Source organism: Anas platyrhynchos, chromosome 2, assembly GCF_047663525.1.
Source record: "Anas platyrhynchos isolate ZD024472 breed Pekin duck chromosome 2, IASCAAS_PekinDuck_T2T, whole genome shotgun sequence".
Classification (NCBI taxonomy): Eukaryota; Metazoa; Chordata; class Aves; order Anseriformes; family Anatidae; genus Anas; species Anas platyrhynchos.
In genome coordinates, this window is record NC_092588.1 from 146,673,967 (window position 1) to 146,679,447 (window position 5,481).

General features: G+C 36.8%; 1 long non-coding RNA gene across 1 annotated transcript; it reads right to left on the reverse strand.

The window, feature by feature from the left end:
* Positions 1–3,116: 3,116 nt before the first annotated feature.
* LOC140001759 (uncharacterized) lies at positions 3,117–4,847 on the reverse strand. Its single transcript, XR_011807288.1, has 3 exons — positions 4,746–4,847; positions 3,663–3,733; positions 3,117–3,510 (listed from the first exon to the last, which is right to left on the reverse strand). It is a non-coding gene; the product is annotated as an uncharacterized lncRNA (long non-coding RNA).
* Positions 4,848–5,481: the final 634 nt, after the last annotated feature.

Consider the following 5,481-nt stretch of genomic DNA (forward strand, 5'->3'; position numbering starts at 1 on the left):
ATGAAACTGCATTTCAACAAGACCTCTTTCCAGATATCAGGGATAACTTTTAATGTAAGCAAAGCACTAACAGTGATTCACGTAACCAAAGTATCCATAGCACTTTTGTAACTCCTGTTACTGTAAGTCCTTAAGAAACAGTTGAATATGGATGGATGAGGTGAGCTATCTGCGTCCTGCAAATTTAATCATTCTCTACTCCCGTGTTTCATATATAAATCTACTCAGTAATGAAAATTATCTTATGCTAAGAGCTGGACTGTCATGATTATAATGCTTCAAGAATTCCAAGTATTTTCTCCGTAATGGAACTGAAGAGTTATGAACTATTCTGTTGTGTAGTTACCTCCAGTCTTTTAGGAACTATCCATATAAAATAAAATATTTGCTAGTTAGTCCAAGAAATGCCACTGAAAATATTCCTGCCCAGTTGCTCTCAATACAAAGGCAAAATCTGTTACTAATACATAGTTTGGAAGAAGCACAAAATATATTTTTACATGTACATATTTCTATGTGTATGTTTATATGCGTATTTATGTAAACAGAATAGATCCTTTTGGTAGAAATCAGGTACTGAGTGCTAGTATGACATTTGTTTATACTGTTGCAGTCAAACAATTTAAAATCAATAAAACAATTAGTGAGGAAAAAAAATCTGCAGAAAGTAATTTTGTACTGCAGTGTCTGCATGATATTATATACCAAAACTCCCTCAACATAAGCAGTGTCCATTCAGTTTAGATTTAATAACTATATATATAAAAAAAAAATTAGAAAAATATTATGCTATTAGTTCTTTAAAAGTAGTGTAGCATGTGTTAAGTAAGTCCTGTCTTCAAGTTCCTGCTTGAGTGAAAAACATTTATTGAGTTCAGGCTTTAGTTTAACCATTTTAGATACTCTCCTGAAATTGGTAGCACTTATTTGATTGTACACATGAGCAATGTTCAAGTATATTAGAGTTAGAAAGAAGAATGTTGGAGGGGAATAAACTACACAATAAACTAAAGGAAAAATCATTAAGTTGAGCTTCCAAAATAAATTTTATTATTTGAATACTATCTTCAATCAATGCTTACCTTTAGATTCTTAAAGAAATTTTCCAAGCCCCTCAGAAAGGCTTTTATAATGTGAAAGATGTATTTTAGTTACCTATAAATACTTCTGGGGAGTTTCTAGTGTTCAGTTTGGGGTTTTGAGGAAATCTCATGTAAGTTAAATTTAAACTGTGGTTTATTAAGTTGTCCATTTTAGATTTTTCAGCCTTTCCCAGGTCAACACCTCTAAATGGGCCAGATCAATTAGGCCCCATCCTTTCAAGTGAGATTTCCACAGTGAACACCAGACAACCTGACTTACCCATTCTTTGCTTAGCTTTTAGCTCAAAATTGAATCTTGAGCATTTAGTAATCATGTATGTTCGATAAAATAACACTTAAAGCTATGTACCATTCTTTTGGGAACACTTCAAATTTCCTACACCTTTCACTCTATCATCATCATTTAATTGAGCCAGGACTGAAAACTATTTTTTCCCTATATTTCTGTCACTTCCCATTTTATTTATTAAGTACATCTACCTAATTAATTGAAACTAAGATAATCCAAAACATAACACTACCATATTCTGTGTTACATAAGCTCTTAATAAGCAATTATAGTGGACAGACAGTTGAATGGGTAAACAATTCTCCTGTCAGCAAGTGAATGAAAACATCTACTACTTGTCCTTGTTGAACTGGTTCTGAAAACATGAAAGGAAAAGCTTTAATATGAGTTTGGAATTAAAAAACTCCAAAGTTAATGTTTGAACCAATTGACTGATTCCCTATAAAACGAGATGCCAGTGCATCTTTTCTGGATAAATAATATAGTAATAAGTAAAGGTAAATCTAATATATATTTTAAAATTTATTTCTATTAACAATATCTGTCAGCAGAAGACAGTGAAAAAAAAATCTGAAAAAATGTGCAAATAATTGCTTAAATTAAGAGAATGCAGATTGCAGATGACACCAAGTTAGGTGCGTGTGTCGATCTGCTTGAGGGTAGGAAGGCTCTGCAAGAGGATCTGGATAGGCTGAGGTCAACTGTATGAAGTTCAACAAGGCCAAGTGCTGGGTCCTGCACCTGGGGCGCAATAACCCCAAGCAGAGCTACAGGCTGGGAGATGAGTAGTTGGAAAGCTGCCAGGCAGAGAAGGACCTGGGAGTGATAGTTGATAGTCGGCTGAATATGAGCCAGCAGTGTGCTCAGGTGGCCAAGAAGGCCAACAGCATCCTGGCTTGCATAAGAAACAGTGTGACCAGCAGTGCTAGGGAAGTGATCGTCCCCTGTACTCGTCTCTGGTGAGGCCGCACCTCGAGTACTGTGTTCAGTTCGTGCCTCATCTTGCATGGAAGAATGGACTTGGATGTTGATGACTGTGAGTGCCTGGCTGGGGATGGCGACTCTATGCCACTTATCCCAACTAATGGCTGGAGAACAGCCTGTGTGTCTGGGAAGGTCTGGGGTATTGCTTACATTTTTATTATTATTTTTTTTTAATTATGTTTGGCACACAGCAAATAATTAGAGTTTCCTAGTGCTTCTAAAATGATAAGAAGGTTGAAAGATGTTAGTGTCAATCTGAAGAAAATAAAATTAGCTCTGTGCTTTCTTTCAGCCATTTCTTTTTGAAGCTCTGTGCAGAAAACTCTCAGGAATTTGCTTTCCTTATTAACATCAATAACCTGACTTGGAGGAGGACTTTGTTTAAATAGTTTTCTGTTGTCTTCAAACAAATAAAAGGAAAATAAAATTAATTAACCAATCAAAAGTATGGCTGAAGTGATGATTGCATTTAGATACTTGACCAAGGCTAAGTTCCGTAACCCAGAAAGCTAACAACAGTTAGGTTCTCTAACCCAGAAAGCTGGCACCGTGACTTACTGCCATGGCCACTAGTTACATGGGCAAACCTCAGGCCAAGCCTGAATGACACAGCAGGCCCAAAATAAACTGTAACCTTCTCCCATGCAGCACATTCAGTTTGGGTTACGTGAAAAGCAGTGCTTGCGAGCTCTATTCAGCTTTTCCTGTAAAGCATGAGGTGTGGAGGAGGACGATCAAATCTCACCCTTTCTAAAAATTAAGCCTGTGACTCAAACTCCAGGTTATCTGGATCTGGCTAGATTGGCACTTCTTGGGAAGTATGGAAATAACACTGACTGCCAAAATAGCTTAATTAAACAAAGTGGTCTTTCCAGTCCTTCCTGAGAAGGAGAAGGGGTTTCATAAAACATTTTATTTTTCTTTGCATAAGCAGATCACAAGCATTTTGTCTCATCTTATAAAGCTAAAATAAATTGTATACATGCTGCATTATTATAATTATTATTATTTACCATATTGTATACAATAGTGCATTAGAGGTGATAAGTTGAGGATGAAAGTCTATGTGTTCACACTGCCCAGATAGCAGGATGTTTGGATGCTTCTTTTTTTTGCAAAGAAATGGAAAATCACCTGGAAATAATAAAATAAAATAAAATAAAATAAAATAAAATAAAATAAAATAAAATAAAATAAAATAAAATAAAATAAAATAAAATAAAATAAAATAAAATAAAATAAAATAGATGAAACAGCTTCAAAAAACTTTGAACATTATTCCATACCTGTAGGCTGACATTCTACAAAGACGATAAAGTTTTCCTTCCCATAATACCGATGATGCTTGTGAACTGCACTGTAAGAAAATATCCTATTAAAGTATAACCACACCCTTGTTTGTTGGTTAAACAAACAAACAAAAAGTAGACACAATCTGTTTTTATAATATGACATGTTTGGGTTGTTTGCTGGAATAGTTAGCAATGAATGCAGTACTCAAGTTGTTATAAAACCATGGTAACATGATAATAAGGAATGGTTTGATTTTGAAGGAAATGACTACTGAGGCATGTTAGGGTGTTATTCTAATGTATTAAACTATGTATTTAAGAAATACTTAGTCAATAATTACATAAGTAAGCAAAAGTAAATTTTGTATCTTTTGTTAAAGTGATGTTTCTGGATATGGTGCTGCGTGCGTTTGTTAGGCCAAAGTAAAAAACATCTTTGATTTCAGCAGAAAAAAATGTTAACTGCTTCTTAATTTCTATTTAAGCAAGTCTGTGACTTTTTGTGATATTAGTGCAACTAATCAGGAAGGAACTTAGAATGGATAACAAGTGTTAACTAGACCTTCTGTAAACATAATTTGGTCTCTCAGTATAGGAATGCAGGATTTATCTGAACAGAAAGAACTTCAAGTTTATTCATTCATTTATCCCCTTCCCTTCCCTTCCCTTCCCTTCCCTTCCCTTCCCTTCCCTTCCCTTCCCTTCCCTTCCCTTCCCTTCCCTTCCCTTCCCTTCCCTTCCCTTCCCTTCCCTTCCCTTCCCTTCCCTTCCCTTCCCTTCCCTTCCCTTCCCTTCCCTTCCCTTCCCTTCCCTTCCCTTCCCTTCCCTTCCCTTCCCTTCCCTTCCCTTCCCTTCCCTTCCCTTCCCTTCCCTTCCCTTCCCTTCCCTTCCCTTCCCTTCCCTTCCCTTCCCTTCCCTTCCCTTCCCTTCCCTTCCCTCCCCTCCCCTCCCCTCCCCTCCCCTCCCCTCCCCTCCCCTTCCCTTCCCTCTGCTTTCCTTGTTTTTACTGATCCATATATATCTGGGAAATGAACAATCATGTCTTTAACCACTAAGGGTTGTATGATCCTTACCCACCGATGGTAAGCAAGGAAATTTACCCTAGGTGCAGCTTCAGACATCTGTTCTGCCAATTCCTCTACACTGGTACAGTGCTTTATTGTATACCAAGTGTAAAACAGGCAGTGTGCAGCTGTTCTGCAAGAGATCAACACGATGGGTGTGGGTTGAGTGGCAAAACCAAATTACAACCTTGGCACAAAATGAAACTGGGAACAGAAAGTCTGCAGAAAAGCATGTGTGCTGTCTTGGCTCTCTTTTCACTGTATACAGACTGGCAAAACTCCTGAGCAGAGTTAACTTAGCTGGAAAAATGCCTTAACAGAAAAAAAAAAAAATAAATAAAAAATTGTATTTTTCATTGAAAAGATTGATTTATAACTGCTGGTTGAAGGGGCATCTGCCAGTTGTTACCTCTATAATCTCTGTTCATGTTTGCAACATAACGTGACTGATTCTGGAGAAAGGAAAGCTTGTGTATCCACTGAATCAGACATAAACCAGACCAACACAACTGTCTCTTAGTCCCACATATTGGCCTGATTTATGACATTAAGCTTAGTTTAAGACTGGGAATGTCTCAAGATTAAGTTTGTAAAGTTTGCATGCATAAGTTTCTTTGTAGCAAATTTTGTGATTCCAAATTTCAGACAATTGTGATTGGGATGAGGGCAGAGAGCTGGGGGTTGTTCAGGATTCTTTTTCATATCAACTGAAAATAACCTAAGTTTCAGCATGACCATTAAACTTTTCT